Genomic DNA, 24,379 nt, shown 5'->3' on the forward strand with positions numbered 1-24,379 from the left:
ATCAAAGGTACAACCTTGACTTCACCATCCATCCAAGTGAGGCTAGGTTAAACTGTATCAAAATGTTGATGTGAGTACACCAACGCCACCTTCAAAGGATATGGAAGTAATGCCACAAGGACCAATAACTCGATCAAGGGCCAAACTTTTCAGGGAAGCTCTTACTACCAAATGCATTAAAACCTTTGAATCATTTAGAAATGCATCCCCAAATAATAGATTATATAATATGTTTTATGTTGACATATAATATAATCTATGAACCACATATTTATATCTTATATTACTTAGCTTATAAATGCTTTCTTTTGTAGGTACATGTTCGGCCACATCATGGGAGCTGATTTAAAGCTAGAATTGGAGTCAATAAGCTTGGAAATCTTACATAGGATGACTCGGGAGATCATGAAGAACAAATGATGAAAAGTTGTCAGCTGACCTCCGAGCTCATAGCTCACTTGAGCTGGACTTTTGAGCTAGCTAGAGACTTTATTTCAGCTGGAGAGTTGCACCATCATCTTCACCACATAGAGCACTACAAATATGATCTAGGTCAAATTTTATGAATTTGTACCTTTTCGCGAAGAGTTGCCATTTCGAGAAGTGCCTTTTCACAAGGAGCTGCCCTATGACTTGTACACATGTCCTTCATCTAAGGCCAGCTCAATTTCAGCTCAAACTCATGGGAAGTGGCTCAAATGATGAAAGGTTGTTTCACACAAATGTGACCTTTCATAATTAGTTGCTGCCCCATTGATGCCATGTCACCTAGACACATGTTTGATGCCAAGTCACGCCTAAGTTGCTGTTCATCTTCACACCATGGAAGAGTCCACGCCTTAAGCATTCTACACCATCCATGTGAGTGCCACATGACCAGCCACTCATGTTCTTTGCATGTGAATGAATTAGGCGCCAAGATGAAAATGCTTCTCTCTATTCGGCCTAAACATCATCATGCTTCAAATTGGCGCCAAGATGAAGAGTTATGGGAACCATTCGGCCAAATACATCTCCCCTCATCCAAGCATCATTTATTTTCGTTTTAAGACATGTACTTTGCCGAAAAGGCATTTATTTATTCGGTCAAGCCTTTACAAAACTATAAATAGGCTTTGACATTCATTTGTAAACTCAACCCTTTTGATAATTAAAATCCTTTTGTGAGATTATTCTCTCTTCAAGTTCTTTTTAGAACTATATCGATTAAGCAAGCCTTTTCTAAAGCTTGTGGCGTCATTCCCTCATTGATACATCTGGTTCCTAGTTTAAATAACTAGAGGGTCAAAGTCCTTTCATACCATCCCTTATAGAACTTATAAGAAACGGGTCTTTGCTCCTTTATAGCATTGGTTCCTTCTTAGTTTTATAAGATACTATTTTCATCACCATAATCCATCTCCATTATCACGCCTATATCATCACCATAGTCCATCACCATTATCACGCCTATATCATCACCATATTCCATCACCATATCACGCCAATAACATCATCCTACCATTACCATTTCATCACCATTAAATCATCCTTCATTCATCAACAAGGCATACTTCATCACAACCATTGGAGGCCGAAGTCAACATCACTTGAAGGAGATTTATTCAACACTTCCGCAGCCCAACTTTGATAACTATTCTATCCCTTTCAAATCTTTCCATTTCTATTTACTTTTCATTTCTTAATTATCATATTACTTAATCAATTCTTCTTCTTTTTGTGCAGATTACTTTCAATCCAAGGTGTAGCATTTGGTGTCTCTCTAGATCGGGAAACAACAAGGTTGCCAACTTCTCCATTATTGAAGAAGCCTGGTTAGCCTCACATCAAGTGGTATCAGAGCTTTGGTGGATTGACAATCAAGTGCTGCAACAAAAGCAACAAAAAGAAAAAAAAGAAAGAAGAAAACAAAAGAGAAAAGAAAAGACTCCTACAACAAATTTGGAGTGCAAAAGAAAGAAAAGAAAAGAAGAAAATTCAAAGCAAAAGAAAAAGTGAAGCAAAGTTGCAAAATACACTCAAAAAGAAGCACAATACAATCTGCCCCAACATCAAACTTGAAGGAGGTATCCTTGTTGTTTCTTGTGAAGGAAGATAGTAAGTGTTGCAACTTGAGTTGTAAGTTATCTTCACTTATTTACTATTTCATTTCCTTTTCTTTCATCTTTTCTCATTCCATTACCTTATCATCTTTCTTAACCTTTTCTAGCCTATCCTTTATCATATACCCTAACCATTTCTATACCCTAACCATATTGTTTTAAGCCGACGCACAAACTAAGAAACTTGCTCAATCTTGAGTTAGTTCTTTAAAGGACCCACAAGAAAGAATTGAGTGGAAAAAGGCAAACGAGAGGGTGAGATCGGAAGGGGGATCAGAAAAAGCCAAGGATCATATCCCCGAGTGCAAACACGAGAGTGAGTGAAGTACAATCTGAATTTTCTTGGAGAGATCACGTGAGGTTTTTGTGAGTGTGCTGGTAAGGTTTTAATTTATTCATTTATTTTACTAACCATGTCACAAGAATTGTTTGATTTCCATTCAGTTTTGAGACAAGCTTTTGTCATCAAAAAGGCTTTAAGCACTCAAATCATAGAAGATGACCAAAGAGAAAACATCTTCCATACTCGTTGTCATGTAAACAACAAAGTTTGTTTTATGATCATCGATGGAGGAAGTTGTACGAATGTTGCAAGCACTCTTATGGTGGAAAAACTTGGCTTGAAGACTTCTAAGCATCCAAATCCATATAAACTTCAATGGTTAAATGATGGTGGGGAAGTAAGAATCACAAAGCAAGTTGTCATTCCATTCTCAATTGGAAAATATCAAGATGAAGTCCTTTGTGATGTTGTACCAATGGATGCTGGACATATACTTTTGGGAAGACCATGGCAATTCGACCGACGAGCAATCCATGATGGTTTTACCAATAGATATACTATCATTCATAATGATAAGAAATTCACTTTGACGCCACTATCTCCTAGTCAAGTGAATGAAGATCAAATTCATTTGAAGAAAAGCTTGGAGTCAATCAAAAACAATGAAAAAGAAACGACTAAAGCATTGAACATATATGCTGGAAGAAAGGAGATTCGAAAACATTTGTTGTCACATAAGGCTTTAATTGTACTAATGTACAAGGAAAGTCTACTTTTAACTAATCTCCAAGAAGGTTTGCCTTCTTCTGTTGTTTCTCTTTTACAGGAATTCGAAGCCATGTTTCCAGAAGATATACCAAGAGGACTTCCACCTCTTCGAGGAATTGAACATCAAATTGATTTCATTCCTGGTGCCACCATACCAAACAAACTGGCCTATAGAAGTAATCCGAAGGAAACAAAGGAACTTCAAAAACAAGTTGGTGAGTTAATGGAAAAGGGGTACATTCGAGAAAGCCTAAGTCCATGTGCTGTTCCTGTTTTGCTTGTACCAAAGAAGGATTGTTCATGGAGAATGTGTGTAGATTGCCGAGCAGTTAATCAGATCACTGTCAAATACCGACATCCAATTCCAAGGCTTGAAGATATGCTGGATGAACTAAGTGGTGCCACTATCTTCTCCAAAATTGATCTTAAAAGTGGATATCATCAGATTAGGATGCGAGAAGGAGATGAATGGAAAACTGCTTTCAAAACAAAGCAAGGATTGTACGAATGGTTGGTTATGCCCTTTGGACTAACCAATGCACCTAGTACTTTCATGAGGTTAATGAACCATGTACTTCGGGCTTTTATTGGTAAGTTTTGTGTGGTATATTTCGATGATATTTTGATTTATAGCCATACTTTGGATGATCATGTGCAATATTTGAGGTCAGTACTTGAAACTCTCCAAAAAGAGGAACTTTATGCTAACCTTCAAAAATATTCTTTTTGCACTAACAATCTTACATTCTTAGGATTTATTGTAAGTTCACAGGGACTTGAAGTAGATCCAGAAAAGATTAAAGCAATTCAGGACTGGCCAAGACCTACATCAATAAGCCAAGTCAGAAGTTTTCATGGACTTGCAAGTTTTTACCGGAGATTTGTGCCCAATTTTAGTTCTATTGCCTCTCCCTTAACTGGGGTAATTAAAAAGAATTCTACCTTTGAATGGGGCAAAGAACAAGAAGAAGCATTCACGGCCATCAAGGAATGCTTGACTAAAGCACCACTTCTGGTACTTCCTAATTTCGATAAAACTTTTGAAATAGAATGTGATGCTTCTGGAATTGGTATAGGTGCCGTTTTGACTCAAGAGGGACGACCAGTTGCATACTTTAGTGAAAAGTTAAGTGGCGCTTCACTAAACTACCCTATTTATGACAAAGAGATGTATTCTCTTATAAGGGCATTAGAGACGTGGCAACACTATCTATGGCCCAAGGAATTTGTCATTCATACTGATCACGAGGCATTGAAGCATATTAAAAGCCAACACAAACTCAACAAACGACATGCCAAGTGGATAGAATTTCTTGAGTCCTTCCCATACGTCATTCACTACAAGAAAGGTAAAGAGAATGTTGTTGCAGATGCCCTTTCACGAAGGTATGTTATTCTTAACACCTTAAACTCTAAGTTACTTGGTTTTTCTTTCCTTAAAGATTACTATGCTAATGATCATGATTTTGGAGAGAAATACAAGTCTTGTGAAAAGGGTGCAGTGGAGAAATTCTATAGACATGATGGGTACCTATTCAAGGAAGAAAGGCTATGTATTCCACAAGGTTCCTTTCGAGAAGTATTGGTACGAGAAGCACATGAAGGAGGGCTCATGGGACATTTTGGAATCGGTAAGACATTGGAAATCTTGAAAGAACATCTCTATTGGCCTAAGATGAAAAGGGATGTTGAACGGGTTTGTGATAGATGTATCGTTTGCAAAAAGGCTAAGTCAAAGGTCATGCCTCATGGACTTTACACACCTCTTCCCATTCCCATAGCACCATGGGTTGATATTTCCATGGATTTTGTGATGGGTCTTCCAAAAATAAGAATTGGGCGAGATTCTATATTTGTGGTGGTTGATCAGTTTTCCAAAATGGCCCATTTCATACCATGTCACAAAACCGATGACGCAACCCATGTGGCTAATCTATTCTTCAAAGAAGTTGTGAGATTGCACGGTATACCAAGGACCATTGTTTCTGATCGAGATGTCAAGTTCCTTAGCCATTTTTGGAGAACATTATGGAATAAACTTGGAACTAAATTATTGTTTTCAACAACTTGTCACCCCCAAACTGATGGGCAAACGGAGGTAGTCAACCGAGTATTATCAACATTGTTGAGAGCCATCATCAAGAAAAACATAAAGACTTGGGAAGACTGCCTACCACATGTTGAATTTGCTTACAACCAGTCAGTTCATTCGGCCACAAAAATTTCACCATTCGAGGTAGTGTATGGATTCAATCCCTTAACTCCTTTGGACCTTCTTCCTCTACCTCAAGAATAAATGGTTCACAAGGATGGCAAGAACAAGGCTGAGTTCATCAAGAAGTTACATGAACAAGTTCGGCACAATATTGAGAGAAGAACAAAGCAGTATGAGCAACAAGCCAATAAGGGACGTAAACCACTCCATTTGGAAGTTGGAGATTGGGTATGGGTGCATTTGCGAAAGGAAAGGTTTCCTACTAAAAGGAAATCTAAGCTTTTACCAAGAGGAGATGGTCCCTTTCAAATCATTGAGAAGATTAATGACAATGCATACAAGTTAGATCTTCCCGGAGAATACAATGTAAGTGCCACCTTCAATATAGCAGATCTATCTCCAATCAAGGATGATGACAATTTGGGGACAAATCGCATAAAAGAAGGGGGGATGATGTGAGTACACCAACGCCACCTTCAAAGGATATGGAAGTAATGCCACAAGGACCAATAACTCGATCAAGGGCCAAACTTTTCAGGGAAGCTCTTACTACCAAATGCATTAAAACCTTTGAATCATTTAGAAATGCATCCCCAAATAATAGATTCTATAATATGTTTTATGTCAACATATAATATAATCTATGAACCATATATTTATATCTTATATTACTTAGCTTATAAATGCTTTCTTTTGTAGGTACATGTTCGGCCACATCATGGGAGCTAATTTAAAGCTAGAATTGGAGTCAATAAGCTTGGAAATCTTACATAGGATGACTCGGGAGATCATGAAGAACAAATGATGAAAAGTTGTCAGCTGACCTCCGAGCTCATAGCTCACTTGAGCTGGACTTTTGAGCTAGCTAGAGACTTTATTTCAGCTGGAGAGTTGCACCATCATCTTCACCACATAGGGCACTACAAATATGATCTAGGTCGAATTTTATGAATTCGTACCTTTTCACGAAGAGTTGCCATTCCGAGAACTGTCTTTTCACAAGGAGCTGCCATATGACTTGTACACATATCCTTCATCTATGGCCAGCTCAATTTCAGCTCAAACTCATGGGAAGTGGCTCAAATGATGAAAGGTTGTTTCACACAAATGTGACCTTTCATAATTAGTTGCTGCCCCATTGATGCCATGTCACCTAGACACATGTTTGATGCCAAGTCACGCCTAAGTTGCTGTTCATCTTCACACCATGGAAGAGTCCACGCCTTAAGCATTCTACACCATCCATGTGAGTGCCACATGACCAGCCACTCATGTTCTTTGCATGTGAATGAATTAGGCGCCAAGATGAAAAGGCTTCTCTCTATTCGGCCTAAACATCATCATGCTTCAAATTGGCGCCAAGATGAAGAGTTATGGGAACCATTCGGCCAAAGACATCTCCCCTCATCCAAGCATCATTTATTTTCGTTTTAAGACATGTACTTTGCCGAAAAGGCATCTATTTATTCGGCCAAGCCTTTACAAAACTATAAATAGGCTTTGGCATTCATTTGTAAACTCAACCCTTTTGATAATTAAAATCCTTTTGTGAGATTATTCTCTCTTCAAGTTCTTTTTAGAACTATATCGATTAAGCAAGCCTTTCTAAAGCTTGTGGCGTCATTCCCTCATAGATACTTCTGGTTCCTAGATTAAATAACTAGAGGGTCAAAGTCCTTTCATACCATCCCTTATAGAACTTATAAGAAACGGGTCTTTGCTCCTTTATAGCATTGGTTCCTTCTTAGTTTTATAAGATACTATTTTCATCACCATAATCCATCTCCATTATCACGCCTATATCATCACCATAGTCCATCACCATTATCACGCCTATATCATCACCATATTCCATCACCACATCACTTGAAGGAGATTTATTCAACACTTCCACAGCCCATCTTTGATAACTATTCTATCCCTTTCAAATCTTTCCATTTCTATTTACTTTTCATTTCTTAATTATCATATTACTTAATCAATTCTTCTTCTTTTTGTGCAGATTACTTTCAATCCAAGGTGTAGCATTTGGTGTCTCTCCTAGATCGGGAAACAACAAGGTTGCCAACTTCTCCATTATTGAAGAAGCCTGGTTAGCCTCACATCAAATGTATATAAGTTGCAATGCTCAAGTTCATGAATAAATAATAAGTAGCAATCTAATGTAACACATGATTCCATGGCTGATATAAAAATGCAATTTATATGATAACATAAGTTAGGAATGTGTAACATATGCATGAAACAAACTAATTAAAGATGTGACATGCATGAATTTCATATAGATTGCAAGCATAGGACAATATATGAATATTCAAGCATAGTTTAGAATGTAAATGCATGTTTATAACAAATATAAAGCATAAATGAGTAAATAAGTAATAAAATATAGAAGAACTCCCTTAGAATCATCTTGGAAGAACTTCAAAGTTGTGAGCATGTTTTGTTTGAACTTGGTGGTCGGTAGGATCACATCATCCCCCCTTCTTTAAGGTGATTTTTCCCCAAATCGATGATTAGTACATAAGGGAACAACTTATCTTCATTTGAATGGAAATTCTTTTATTCTCATCTTGCATCGTTTTCTTTGCTCAAAATGCTTCACATGTTCAAGTCTTTTGTTTTGAATCAACAACCTAAAAAATAAAACAAAGTTAGAAGTAGATAACTTAGAATCAAAGAAAATGAAATGATTAAATTCATGAATGAATGAGTTTGGACTCTTAATGTTCTCAATGGTCATGTTCATTGAATCTTCCCTTTTATAAGGTTCATTCGATCTTGAGTATGAGGTGAATGTACTTTGAAGGTTAATGAACATTTTCTTTATAATTTCAAGTGACACATCTTTTAGAATTTCAAAAGAAATGATGCTTGAATCATCTTGAATGTCCCTTGAAATAACCTGTAAATTCAAAGAATGAATAGAAGAAAAAAATGATTAGTACAAAACAAAACTTCCTTCTCCTCACGTTCTTTTCTTTCATGCTCATGTTTTTCAACACACTCATCTTCACTCTCAATGCTCTTACTCTCATTTTCAATTACTCCAATGGCTTTCTCATGCAAAATCACACTATCATTTTCAACTCAAAATGTCATGGTTGTCTCACAATGTCCTTATTTGATTTGTGCATGTTCAACTCCACCATATCTTTTAACCACAACCTCACTTGGAATATTTTCATTTTCTCTTCTACACGCACTTCCCGCTTTGCTCCCAAATTCAATCTTTTCAGCTTTCTTATTTTCGACTCCAACGTTTCTCACATCAATTTTCTCATTTTCATTCTTATCTCCCTCCACTGTTATTTGTTTCTCACGTGAAACTTCTCTTTCAACTTTCTTCATGGTTTTAGTTTTATTTCATTCTTCTATACGTGATTTAATGATAACTTGGCATCCATGGACTTGATTTGGGCACATTGGAACCAACGCGATCTTTCTCCCTTGGTGTTTGAATGAATATTTGTTGGAGAACCCATCATACAATGCTCGTTTATCAAACTACCATGGACGTCTGAGGAGAAGATGGCTTGAATTTAGGGAAATAACATCACACAAGACCTCATCTTCATATCTCCCAACTGAAAATGACACAAGTACTTGCTCTATGACTTCTAACTTTTCATATTCATTTAGTCCTTGCAAAACATACGGACTGGGATGTTTGAACGTTATAAGCTCCAACTTCTCGACCATGTATGTGCTTGCAAGATTTGCACAACTTCTACCATCAATGGCTACAAGGCATACGTTATCATTCACATGAAAACGAGTATGAAATGGATTCCTCCTTTGCTGTCCGTATTCCATTCGAAAGATTGGAGAATTGTTAGTGAAAAATTAATAGTTGAATAAGATGAAAGGACCTTACTTATAATCACTCACAAATCCTCACGATCACTCTAAAAAAATGATGATGCTCCACTCAACGCTCATGTTTGCACTCTGGAATATAAATTGGCTTTTGAAATTCCCCTTTTGATCTCACACACTCAATTATCCTTTTTCCACTCGTTCCTCTCTTGTAAAGTTCTTAAAAGAACTAACTCGAGACCTTACAAGGGCTATGGACGTCGGTTGAAAAATTGTTAGTGTAGAGGAAAAAAATAGAAAGGTAGAAAGAGTAAATAATGAAGGGTGGTCTTATAAAAGGAAGAAAAAGAAAGAAAGGTTCACTTAATATGCAAAGATATTCACCATCTTCCTAGAAGAAACAATCAAAGGTCTTTAAGAATTCTTTAGGATCGGTTGGAATGATGATGTTGCTTGTCACCTTTGGCACCTCTTTGCATTTTGCTTTATTTTTTCTTTTCTTTAGTTTTTCTTCACTTGGAATCCCTTGTTGATGTTGGGATTAACTTGCTGATTTTTTTTGCACTTCTCTTTTTGATTTTCTTTTTATTGAATGGTAGGATGTTGTTTTTGCTTGTTCTTGTTGCAATCCACCTTTATGTGAACATGTTGTTTCATTTCCTTGCATGAATTTGGAGGAATGTTTCATTGTATGTTCAGCCTCCTTTGGAATGCATGCACCAAGTGTGAACGTGACTCATAGGCTCCCTTCATGCTCTTGGATTTAGTGAATGAGTTTGAAAATAATGCATCCATCTCCCTTGAATGTGAACAAGTCCTTTAGCCTCATTGTATGATTGTACACGCCATAAATGGATTCATGAAGGTGGAAATGCATCAGGTGTGAACATGGCTCTTCATTTGGTTGTAAATCCCGTACTTATTTCCAGCCTGCACTATCTTAATTAATCTGGGCATATATTGAGTTCCCAATATCGGATTAATACGATTCAAAGTGTGCTGGAAATATAAGAGATAGGGGAGTAAATGTTAAGTAGACTTCATCACCCAAAGATACTTGTAACATGATCAAAATATGGAAATCTCTGTGAGTGACGTGAATCTGTCCATTGAATTGCCTTGAATGTACCTTGTACTAAATACAAAATGTATATAAGTTACAATGCTCAAGTTCATGAATAAATAATAAGTAGCAATCTAATGTAACACATGATTCCATGGCTAATATAAAAATGTAGTTTATATGATAACGTAAGTAAGGAATGTAACATATGAATGAAACAAACTAATTAAAGATGTGACATGCATTAATTTCATATAGAATGCAAACATAGGACAATATATGAATATTCAAGCATAGTTTAGAATGTAAAAGCATGCTTATAACAAATACAAAGTATAAATGAGTAAATAAGTAATAAAATATGGAAGAACTCCCTTAGAATCATCTTGGAAGAACTTCAAAGTTGTGAGCATGTTTTGTTTGAACTTGGTGGTCGGTAGGATCACATCACCATATCTTTAATCTCTACATAATGCTGCAATTCAACAAGGGTAGCAATGTCAGGATTTAGGCCAGATAAAAACCTTTCCATGGTTGCTTCTCTATCTTCATCAACATTGGCTCGAATCATGGCTATCTCCATCTCCTTGAAATAATCTTCAACGCTCTTGCTTCCTTGTTTAAGATTTTGTAGCTTATGGAAAAGATCTCGGTGATAGTGAGTAAGAACGAATCTTTTCCTCATAATGGCCTTCATTTTTTCCCATGTAGTGACGGGGCCTTCACCATTTCGTCTTCTTGAACTCCCCAATTGATCCCACCAAACTAGGGCATAGTCCACGAATTCCATAGCAGCAATCCTGACCTTCTTTTGCTCTTTATAGTTTTGACATTCAAAGATATGCTCGATCTTGATTACCCAATCAAGATAGGCTTCAGGATCAGTTCGTCCTTGAAATGGAGGAATGGTTACCTTAATGTTAATAAAGTTGTCATTATGATTTCGATGAACATCTCTTCTTACTACTGATGTTACTTTAGCCTCCTCATCCTTGAATTCTTCTTCCATTCTAGGGTGATTAATTGTCCGGTTACCTAAGGATGCTTCAAATTGATCCATACGATCATGCAAAGGCTCTAATTCTAATTTCAACAATCTTGCATTTCATGCATAATTGCTTGAGTTTTCAAGTTAGGGGCTTCTCTTTCAGGGGTTCGTCCTGGACTCCGAGATATGATTAGCGAAATAAGAAAAGAAAAAGATGTGTAATAGACCTTACCAGATAATACTCTCACAATGCCCCACGAGTAACTCCAAGAAAACTTGAATGTCACTCAATCTGCTCGTGTTTGCACTCTATGACTTTTAAGGATTTTTCTTGTCCTCTTCTGATCTCACACACGCTCAAGCCTTTTTCCTCTTAATTCTCTTTATCTCAAGTTCTAAATGACTTTACTCAAACCGTATCAAGTAAATTTTTACTTGTGCGTCGGCTGCAAAAGGGTTAATATGAATAGAAAGAAAAATATAATGAAAGGGTGGCTTAGAAATAGAAAGAAGAGAACAAAATGGGTTACTTACACAAAGTCACTTTACAACCTTCTATCACCACAATCAATTTAAAGGCTTACTTGAATGGCTTGGTGATGAGAATTGTTTATATGTGCTTTCAACTTTTCTTTTCTTTTCTTTTTGAGTGCTGGAATTTTCTTCTTTTAGAGTGATTCAATTTCTTTGCTGAATTTTGTTTTTATTTCACTTTCACTTATTTTTGGTATTTTTGTTTTTGTTTCTATTGCACGTTACTTCTTCCACCAAAGCTCTGATACCACTTGATGTAAGGTAATTCTACCTTTTCAATTAATTGTGGATCTAGAAGAAAGCAAATAACCTACATAAGTGAATGGCTTAAAACAGATGGTTTGGGTGGTAGATGTAAAGGTGAATAGGTAGGCTATTTAAGATAAGAGATTTGGTAGCGGAAGGATTTATGGATATGGTTAGGTTGATGAAATAATAGGATGGTTACGAGGGTAGTATCTTAAAGAAGACTCAAAGAAGAACCAATGCTATAGGGAGCAAAGACCCATACTTTATATTGCTTCTTTAAGAGGTGGCAGTAAGGACTTGGACCCACTATCTTAAAAGTCACAAGGATTTAAGCAAAGAGAATAATCTCACTTTAATTAATCAAAAAGGTCTGCTTACAAATGAAATATGATGGCCTATTTATAGGTTTTGGAGGGGCATGGCCGAATATATACATGGTGGTTCGGCCAGCCCTTGTGTCTCCCTATAAAGTCATAATTTAAATACAAAAAGACATGATGGTTTGGTTTAAATGAAGGGTAATAAACCTTGGCCGAATAACTCTTGTATCCCTTCAAGTTGGCACCAAAAAGGAGAGGAGATGATGCTTGGTCGAATGGTTAGATGGCTCTTCATCTTGGTGCCTAAATGAGACCACATGCAAGGAACATGGGGGCTGGTCATATGGCACGCACATGGGTGTTCTAGGGAGCCTTGTGGTGAAGCCTTGTGCATAGGATAAAGGCTGGTCAGGTGCATCTTCTTGGGCGTGCATGTGTCTTCCTCCAAGCTCGCTTGAGTGTGTAGCTAGCTAGCAAGCAAGGGGTGGTTGTGAATGAGCTTCCTAACCAAGACCTTGTAAGCTTCATATCAACATATTCAGCTACATTCAGCTACACTTGATGTCACTTTTAGCAACTTGGCTTTAAATGGTCCAACTAGCTGAGATTAAGTAGCCTTGAGCTCCTCCAGCTGAGTTGAGCTTTCCTTAGTGTTCCACGAGCTACCATGTACTTTGTCAGCTATTTGTGAGCTGCATATGATGTCCAAATAACCCACCAAGCTACCCCAACATGTGTCATGATCTAATGTACCTACACGTGCAAGGAAACAAGGTAAGTCCATGGCATTAAGTTGATATGAGCTAAATACCTTGCTCCCATGCACAATTATGGTAATGTGAGCTATGATTGAAGGTCATAAGCTAAATATATCATCTTATTATATTTGTGAGATAATGTATAAAGCTTAAGAGCTAAAATGAATGCATATAAGCTGATAAAATGAATGATAAGTATGCTTATATTATATAAATGTGATGAATCATGCTTAATATGTTTGCAAGATTATTCTAACGTGCTTAACATATCTAAATAATAATGTGCATCTATTATGAAAATGTGTTCATGCTAAGTTATTTATTAATTGCATAACTAGTAACTTTAACTTGAGATGTATCACAATAACATATATCATTAAACTAGTATAAAGTAAATATATCAGAAAAATGTTCAAGAGTACTCCCTTATTAGGTGAAAACGTGCTTGCATCATTAATGACAATGTAATTGAAGAAGAACGTTTGGAGGAAAATTCAAATGAACAAAAGCTTTTTGAAGTTGAATGATAGGGGAGCGGTGGCGGATTGATGAACGTTGCTCTTGTTGAAGAATCAAACCTAGAAAAGATCTAGACTCGATGAATAACAATAAGGGATGAATGAGGAAGGTGGCGGCAATAGATAGGGTTCTTTAGGGTTTCTTTTTTATGCTGGAAACAAGATAAGAAATAAGATTAAAACAAGATAAAGAAAAGATAAAGGAATTGCAAATAAAATAAGATAACCAAGAAATCAAAAGATCTCCCTTATGAAGGTGAACGGTAAAGATGATTGATGACGTGGATGAATATGTGGAAAATCAATGGATAATGTCCTATCGAGCCATCCTAGTCGCAATAAAAAGGCAAACACAATAATATGGATCTAACCAACCTCATAGTCACGATGAAAAGGCAAATTGGAGTGTGAAGATTAATCTCCCTCACAAGAACTTGAAAGAATTCAAGGAGAAGAAGCTTCGAAGGCACAAGGCAATCAACACTTCCAAAAATGAACTCTCGTTGTATTATTAATCAAAGAAATCTTCAATTACAAAGTTTAATGAAGCCTCCTTTATATAGGGGCTGAGTTCTAAAGGTCCTAAATAAGTAATGAATAAAATAATAATAAACTAAACATATCTTAACTCTAATTCCTAATAATATAATAATAACTAAAGATAATATTTTTAACCCAACCTTAATTCCTAATAAAATAATAAATCTAATCCTAAAAGATAATGCATCATCCTATATTAAGTTATATTACAAATAATAAATAAAAATATTGAAAATTCGTAATATTTACAAAATCCCGTATTAATCCCGTATAGGATTTTCTGCATACACCGCCTTCAGTAAAATAGCCATATCTTGAGTTCCCGATATCGGATTGATGCGATTCAAGAACCGTTGGAAAGATAAGTGATGTAAGGCAAATCTACACACATTGATGAAAAGAGTAGATAGCCTTATTGTGTCCCGATCTAGGATTGACAAGTACCAATGTCATTGAATTTATAAGTTTGGGCTGCAAAATAAGATAAGAAAATAATGATTAATAATGGAATTAATAAAGGGGATAATAATATAAGTAGTGAAAATAAATAATAAGAATGAAATGAAATAAAGAAAGGATAGAGATGGCTGTGGATTGATGGAAGAGATGGATGATGGTGATGATGAAATGGCAATAGTGGTGATGTTGTATCTCAAACACGCCAAAGAGGAAACTATGCTATGAATTACAATACCGGTCTTCACAAACTTGCTTGAGGGGTGGTGATAGTGTCTTCAACCCACTAGATATCAATCTAGGAATTTTGGAATCAAAATGGATGGAATGACGCCACAAGTATAGAAACTATACTTGTTTAATCGATAAAGTTCACAAAGAACTTTGAAGAGAAATAACTCACAAGAGTATATTTTATATAAGAGATGAGATCATTACAAATGAAATGCACTAGCCTATTTATAGTTTTTCAAAGGGTTTAGGCCGAATAGACACATGATGGTTCGGCCAAGGTTGAAACCCCTTTGAAAATACATGATTTTGATGAAAATACATGATTTTAATGAAGATACATGCTCTTGGCCGAATGGTTATGTGTTGGTTCGGCCCTAAGGATGATTTGAATGCATTCGGAAGTTATTTTGGTGTAAAAATAGAGAGGAAGGAGTCTTTGGCCGAATAGGAAGCATCCCTTGGTGTTTTGGCGCCTATTTGATGTCACATGGAGTGCACATGCTTGAATGGTGCACATGGCAGCCTATTTGAATGCACATGGGTCTTCTTGCAAGCCTTTGGTGAGGTTGCAACCATAGGATGATGTCTTGAAGTCCATGGGTAGCCTAGAGATGAACTAGCTTCAAGGTAAGCTAGGTGAGTGTCTTGGTAGCTAACTAAGTGAGTTATAGCTTGATGAACTCAAGCTAGTTAGCTTTGGTCTTCTCATCTCCTCAGCTACTCCCAGTTACCTTTAGTCCACTTTTCAACAATTTAGTCCAAAGCTCTCCTCCAACTAGGTTCAGCTACATGCTAGCTCCTCCAGCTAAGTTGAAGCTCTTTTAACTGATGAAATGAGCTGCTATAACGTTTACGAGCTAGTGTGAGCTGCTATGCTTATCCTTTTAGCTAACCAAGCTACCATAATATGCCTTGCTTTGTGTTTCACCTATAGGAATTAACAAACAAACCAAGTAAGCAATGTGTGAGCTCATTTAAAGTAAAATGCATGTTGTCGTGTGGTGTTTGAGTGATATGAGATATGAATGATTATCTAAAAGCTAAGATAACATGTATATAAGCTAGATAAAAGGCATAGGACGTTCATGAGCTTTAAGAAAACATATATGAGCTAGAAAATAGATGCATGCCTGCAAATGAGCTAAAGAAACATGGATTTAAAGCTAGTGAGCTAATGTAAACATAACATGAGCTAGAATAACATGACATGAGTTAATGAATGAATGAATACATGCTGCCATGATATCTAAATGATATGCAAACATAATAAATGAATCTAAAACATATGTAAACATAATATAAAGCTAAGTAAAGATGTGAAAACATATGTTATGCATGAAAATCATATAGTTGCAAGTGAATGATAACATATGATTATTCAAGCATAGTTTAAGATGCAAATGTATGCTCATAATAATATATAGTGCATAAATGAGTAAATATAATATAAATTAAGGTATAACTCCCTTATATTGAGCATGATAAATCTTCAATGATGTGAGTGTGTCATGAAGAAAGTTGGTGCTAGACATGATCACATCATCCTCCCCTTCTTTTAGGCGATTTGTCCTCAAATCGTAAGGTGACTTCTCCTTAGTGTATTTCTATTCAAATGTTGCTGATTTGACTTCAAAATGTATCCATTCAATAGTAAAATGTTCAAGACATTTCCTTTTGAAAAGATCTATGAAAGGATCCTTGTGAAAAGTCATGAACCTTGAATAAGTACTTTGAACCTCCTTGTTCTGAAAATAAAGAAGACTTTCATAAGTAAGGGAATTATTAATCATTGTTAAGTTAAAAATATACTCCATGTTCACATCTTTTGAATGGCCAAGAGTGATGTCTTTTGAATCACAAAAGATGTTGCTTCGATCGATCATAATTTTTGGCATTCTAAAAGACACATTCTTTGTTCCTCCAAGGATCATGTCCTTTGATTGAAGAGTCACAGCCTTAGGTTCTTGAAGAGTCACGTCCTTTAAGCCTTTATCAATCATGCCTCTTGGCTCTTTTCCATGACAAGTTGTGCCTTTTAGGTTTTCCTGCAAATCAAAGAAAATTTCTGTAATTTCATGGTTAGAATAATCATCCTTGATCTTTTGCCTCATCCATAAGCATTCTCGAATGACCTTGTCATCAAAAATTGATAAGATAATACCATAGACATGAATCAATTTGCTGCAAAATAAATCAAAACATGTAAATGAAAAACTATTGACAAGATGAATAGAAATATAAAACCAGGGCGGATGTTTAATGGGAGTTGGTTACTGAATTCTTTTCTGGATTGGCAATGTACTTGGAATGTCAACGAACACAACTCTTGGCACTTCAAGTGATGCTTCTTCAAATGGCATAACCTTTGAAATATCAAGAGACATGTTTTGTGAATCACCAAAAGTCATGACTATTAGTTCTTCAAAAGTCACATCTTTTGGTTTTCCAAAAGCCATGATTTTTGAATCATCTCCTTGAAAAGATATGTCTCTTGAATTATCCTGCAAAACAAAAGAGAGAATAGGAGAAGAAGTAAGGTTAGATAAAAATTGTTCTTCACTCTCCTCTTTTCCTCCAAACTCATTCTTTTCAACTCCAACGGTTTCTGCATCCACTCTCCATTCATCATTTTCAACTCCAACATTTTGTTCAACTTCAAAATGCTTTTGTTCATTTGAATTTTTCTCCAAACATTCTTCAGTTGCATTGTCTTTAAGTTGTTCTTTCATTGATTCAATGTTCTTCTTTAAGGTGTTTTGATCTTCATTTACTCGGCTGGAGATAGTGGCGTCAAGATGATTTTCCATTCATTATGAAAGAAGGAGTATCAGTTTGTGAAACCATCATGAACAACACGCTTGTCAAATTGCCATGGCCTCCCCAAGAGTAAATGACTCGTATTCATATGTACCACGTCACATAGAATCTCTTCTTTGTAACTTCCAAGTGAGAATGGAACAAGTACTTGTTCCGTGACCTTCATCTCTTCCTCGTTGTTCAACCATTCCAATTCATATGGGCTGGAATATTTAATCGTTGTAAGCCCCAATTTGTTCACCATGTATGTACTTGCAATGTTTGTACAACTTCCTCCGTCAATAGCTACAAGACACACTTTACCATTTACATGGCAACGAGTGTGAAATATGTTTGTTCTTTGCTGTCCGTTCTCCATTGTTTGGAAAGATGAAAGATCATAAGACATTGTTAGTAGAAAGAAAAAAAATAAAACCTTACCAGCACGCTCTCAAGGCCTCACAATCTTCACGCCAAAGAAAATTAAGAGATCACTCCACTCAACACTCGTGTTTACTCTCAGGAATATAATTTGGCTTTTAATAATTCCCCTTCTGATCTCACTCTCTCAATTAGCCTTTTTCCACTCAATTTCTCTTGTTAAGTCCTTTGAGGAACTTACTCAAGATTATAACAAGTTAATTCTTTCCTTTTGTGCGTCGGCTGCAAATAGGTTAGGGTAGAAAGAATAGAAGAAATGGAAAGGTAGAAGAAATGATTTAAAGGTATTAAAAGAAAGAAATGGTTGAAGACAAGGAAAATGAAAGGATAGAAAAAAAAGGAAGAGGTGACTTACAATTCAAGAAACAACACTTACTGCAACCTTTCTCAAGAAACATAAGGTTATCTTCTCTTAGTGTAGATAAGCCTCTTTGATGTACTTTGCAATGGTAGAGAACTTTCTTTAGCTTGCTTTCTCTTTTTGAACTTCTTTTTCTTTTTTTCTGAATTTTTTTCTTCTTTTTGTCTTTTCTTTTCTTTTTGCACTCCAGTTTTGTTGAAGGAGTCTTTTCTTCTATGTTTTTGCTTTGCACGCCAATGACACTTTTGTTGTCAATCCAACTATGATCTGATTACCGCTTGATGTAAGGCGAATCTACACACATTGATGAAAAGAGTAGATAGCCTTATTGTGTCCCGATCTAGGATTGACAAGTACTGATGTCATTGAATTTATAAGTTTGGGCTGCAAAATAAGATAAGAAAATAATGATTAATAATGGAATTATTAAAGGGGATAATAATATAAGTAATGAAAATAAATAATAAGAATGAAATGAAATAAAGAAATGATAGAGATGGCTGCGGATTGATGGATGATTGTGATGATGAAATGGCAATGGTGGTGATGTTGTATCTCAAACACGCCAAAGAGGAAACTATGCTATGAAGCACAATCCCGATCTTCACAAACTTGCTTGAGGGGTGATGATAGTGTCTTCAACCCACTAGATATCAATCTAGGAATTTTGGAATCAAAATGGATGGAATGACGCCACAAGTATAGAAACTATACTTGTTTAATAGATAAAGTTCACAAAGAACTTTGAAGAGAAGTAACTCACAAGAGTATATTTTATATAAGAGATGAGATCATTACAAATGAAATGCACTAGCCTATTTATAGTTTTTCAAAGGGTTTAGGCCGAATAGACACATGATGGTTCGGCCAAGGTTGAAACCCCTTTGAAAATACATGATTTTTGATGAAAATACATGATTTTAATGAAGATACATGCTCTTAGCCGAATGGTTATGTGTTGGTTCGGCCCTGCCAAAATGGAGAGGAAGGAGTCTTTTACCGAATAGGAAGCATCCCTTGGTGTTTTGGCGCCTATTTGATGTCACATAGAGTGCACATGCTTGAATGATGCACATGGTAGCTTATTTGAATACACATGGGTCTTCTTGCAAGGCTTTGGTGAGGTTGCAACCATAGGATGATGTCTTGAAGTCCATGGGCAGCCTAGATATGAACTAGCTTCAAGGTAAGCTAGGTGAGTGTCTTGATAGCTAACTAGGTGAGTTATAGCTTGATGAACTCAAGCTAGTTATCTTTGGTCTTCTCATCTCCTCAGCTACTCCCAGCTACCTTTAGTCCACTTTTCAACAATTTAGTCCAAAGTTCTCCTCCAACTAGGTTTAGCTACATGCTAGCTCCTCCAACTAAGTTGAAGCTCTTTAAGTGATGAAATGAGCTGCCATAATGTTTATGAGCTAGTGTGAGCTGGTATGCTTATCCTTTTAGCTAACCAAGCTACCATAATATGCCTTGCTTTGTGTTTCACCTATAGGAATTAATGAACAAACCAAGTAAGCAATGTGTGAGCACATTTAAGGTAAAATGCATGCTGTCGCGAGGTGTTTGAGTGATATGAGCTATGAATGATTATCTAGAAGCTAAGATAACATGTATATAAGCTAGATAAAAGGCATAGGACGTTCATGAGCTTTAAGAAAACATATATGAGCTAGAAAATAGATGCATGCCTGCAAATGAGCTAAAGAAACATGGATTTAAAGCTAGTGAGCTAATGTAAACATAACATGAGATAGAAAAACATGACATGAGTTAATGAATGAATGAATACATGCTGCCATGATATCTAAATGATATGCTAACATAATAAATGAATCTAAAACATATGTAAACATAATAATATATAGTGCATAAATGAGTAAATATAATATAAAGTAAGGTATAACTCCATTATATTGCAAGTGAATGATAACATATGATTATTCAAGCATAGTTTAAGATGCAAATGTATGCTCATAATAATATATAGTGCGTAAATGACTAAATGTAATATAAAGTAAGGTATAACTCCCTTATATTGAGCATGATGAATCTTCAATGATGTGAGTGTGTCATGAATAAAGTTGGTGCTAGACATGATCACATCAATAATAGACAGACGGTCATATCTCTAGAAGATATCTTGACTAAATATGATCAGGATACCATTCAAAAAGTTGTCGTAAGTCTGCTTCTGTTCTGATCTTCTTTTCCAATGCTTGGATGAGTGGATCATTTGGAAAAGTTATTACTTCTTCCTTTGATGTGAGCCTTGTGATGCATGTATCATCCTCCCTTTCTTAAAAAAGATTCGACCTAGAATCTGAAACATTAAAGGCAGCAACATTAGAAGCATTTAATGATTCATTCACATTATACTTACTGAATAGATATGCTTTGAATCTTCGAGACTTTGTTCTTCTAATAGGTTCAAGTAGAAACATTAGTCCAAAGAAGTATGTATTATGGACTCTGGTGCATGTATCATTCCCCTCACTCCTCAAAAGGAGTCGTCCTCGAATATGAAAATCCAAGAGAAAGAGACTTAGATGTGTTGAAAGGAAAACTTGTGAAACATTTACCAGGATCAATGTGATGTGTCTTTATGTGTTTCAGTCGAGGTTTCTTCTTTGTAGGAACTGATTTCTTATAGTCTTGAAATCCTCTTTTGCATACAAGTCTTGTAATATGATGTTTAGGTTAAATTCAACATGGTGTCGACCACTGTTTACTTTCTATATGATTGCTTCAGATAATTTCTCCATGGTTTTATTCGTGTGTAGTGAGAATGAGTGTTTAAAAACCATGTCAACTGGTTTGTTAAAGTAATCCCTTAAGTTTGGCAAGGAAACTCATATACAAGATAAAACTCATTTAAAGCACTTTTAAAAGTATGCGTAGAAATATCAGAAATATCCAAGTTATCGTGATATACATCTTTTATATGTTCAATTCATGGAATAGTAGCATGCTTAAGAGTATACCTTCGTGGTAGTGCATCGTCTAATGTGTTTTGCTTACCTCAGTCAGCTACGCACTTAAAGGAGTTGTGTTTAGTATGGATGATAACTTCACGAGCCTTACCTTGTAAGAAGGAGAAGAAGTATGTTACAATGTCATTAAAATGAGTAATAAAATACTTACCTTTGGACTCCCGTAAATCGTGACTCTTCATTGATATGGCATAGTGATTAGGGCTTTCAGGTGGTAACCTGTCAGGAGGGTCACCTAATATTATTTGACAACTCTTGGCTATAGAAGATGGTGTGGGCCAGTCTCGTGTTGCTTTAACTATTTCATCATTTACATGGATTTCCTCTGCACGAACAATAAAGCCTGTAGAGTTGTTCAAATCATGTTTCGTCATTAAGATGGCATCACGACTAAGGCTTTCCTGGATGTAGCCTTTTTGTAACAAATCCAACTCTTTGGTTTCTTCGAGATTGTATATTTGACGAGGTATGATGAAACCTTGAATTAGATTGGTTTGGCATTATTTTCCTCTTTTCAGTGGTAGTTCGTTAGGTAGATCACCTAACACTTATTGAAAATCCTGTAAAAGAGATGAAAACACACTAGGCAAATCCTTGTTAATGTTAGAAATTGAAACAATTGATTCCCTAAAGCGAACAATGATGCAAGGTTGTTTGTAAAGAAGGTTCTCTCTCAATTCTTTTGTGCTCACACATAGATTTTGAGTCACTCTTTTCTTCTCATATTTAGGTTCACTCACCTCCCATGGGTCATTATTCTTTTGGCTTTTATAACTAGTGACCTCTTTTGCTTTTGCCTCTTTCTCAACTTTTTCTTTTTTTGCTTTCCCTACCTCCTCACAAATTATCATTTGATCTATAGGGACTGGAAGTGTGTCATTCTTTGCTGGTTGTTCTTTCTCCTTGTAAGGTTTGTCATCTCTTGGCTTTTTTAGAGAAGATGGAGTAGAAGATGAGGAAGGATTTGAAGGATTACCTTGGTAAGAGAATGAAGTACCTTGGTAATGTTCAGTGAATCGAGATCTCCTTTGGATTTGTGCTTCGATTGTCATTGCTTTCTTTAGTGCGTCTTCAAGGTTTTCGTGCCCTTGTAGATCAAGAAGATCAATGATGTTTGAGTTTAAGCCGACTATGAATCTTGACATGGTGACCTCTTCTTTTTCGATTATGTTAGCCCTATTGAGTAAGGACTGCATCTCCTTATAGTACTCTTCAACTGAACTTCTACCTTGTCGAAGTCGGTCTAGTCGTAGTTTAACTTCTCGTGTATAATGTGTCGGTAGGAATCGCTTCTTCATGGTTTGTTTGAGGTCGGTCCAAAAAGTGATTGTTGGAATTTGGAAGTTCTGGATCTTTTTCCTTGTTTGCATCCACCAAGTTCGAGCATATCCTTCGAATTATGTGGTGATGAGGCGAACTTGTTTAGCTTGGGGATAGTCATGGTATGCGAACATGAGATCAACTTTTCCTTCCCATTCGATGTACCTGTCTAGATAATTGTCTCCTTTGAAAGACAGGATCGTAAACTTTGGTTTTGCAAAGAGTTCGGGTGCTTGAAAACATGGTTGTTCTCGCCCGGGTACCAAAAGTTCAACATTGTTTGGTCTTGGATTTTGGTTTGGTAGATCCAGTTGTGGTTTTTGTCGTTCTCTCATGATTTCATCAAATCTTTCAACTTGAGTCGTGAGTCGGGAAAGTGTGGCTAAGATAGCCGTAAATTTCTTATTGTTATTGTCGCCTATCCTGAAATCATAACACTCAAAAGAAAATTTTAAAGTTAAATAAAAATAAAAGGAAGAAAATTCAACAAAGCAAGAAACCTCACAAGTCACTCCAAGAAAGTAACACAACGAGAGGCAAGTAAGCCGATCTTGTACTCTTTAAAACTCACTTTACCAAGTAGTCTTCCACAGTTCGTATCGGAGTTTGATTACTAGCAAAGGCGATAAGAACAAACTTAAAAGTTCTAAGAGGCGAAACAAGGGTTAGACTCCAAGAGAACGAGAATGCAAAGAAGGAAGAAGTATGCAAACTCTTTAGTCCTACTAACATAAGAAATATAATGTGCTAGATAATGCACAAGAACAATAAAAAGAAAAAACAAAAGAACTTAAAGCACTAAGAGTCAAAGAAAAAAAAGAACCAACCCAGAAACCTGAAAAACGCTGGATCAACTTGAGCAATGTTTTTGAGGGGTTAACAGTGTCCAAAAATTTTGGGAAAATTCTTGAAAATCTTTAGATGCTTCAAGAAACCACCTGAAAAATTTCAGAACCAATTACCTTCAGTAGTATCCAGTGCACTCTGTTGAACGGTGAGTCCTCAAACAATCTATTTTTCTTGATCGCTTTGTTTGAATGTGTTATTGATCTCCAAATATTCTGATTTTTTGTTTAAATGATCTTCAATATATGAAGTTTACATATGGAAATTTTCACCACGAAATTCCTCCTTTAGAATTTTTAATAAATTCGACAAGATCCTAGACCGAATATGCCGATGAAACTTGAAGAATGTATTTGAAGGCTCTACTGAACTCCGATTTGGATGAATTTCGGACTGGAGATTTATATTAGGATGAATATAATATCTGGAGAAAATCATATCTAAATACTTTTGTTTACAATTTTTTTTGAAATTTTGGATTTTTTGTTTTTGTTTTTTTGCCTTTTGTTTTGTATTTTTTGAAAAAAAATAGCAAACTAACAAGAAGGATTTGAATCTAAATTAAAATTAAATAAAAAAACCTGAAACGATGAATCTTTTCTGGACTAGCTCCGTTGGGATACCTTGACGGTTTTGTGTGCAAGAACAAGCAAGATTGCTTGCTTCTTTCCAAGAATCGGCCCAAATCTGATACCAATTGATAGGAGAGTGGTGGTGGATTGATGAACATTGCTCTTGTTGAAAAATCAAACCTAGAAAAGATCTGGACTCTATGAAG

The sequence above is a fragment of the Hibiscus syriacus genome, unplaced genomic scaffold, assembly GCF_006381635.1.
Source record: "Hibiscus syriacus cultivar Baekdansim isolate YM2019G1 unplaced genomic scaffold, ASM638163v2 tig00113725_pilon, whole genome shotgun sequence".
NCBI lineage: Eukaryota > Viridiplantae > Streptophyta > Magnoliopsida > Malvales > Malvaceae > Hibiscus > Hibiscus syriacus.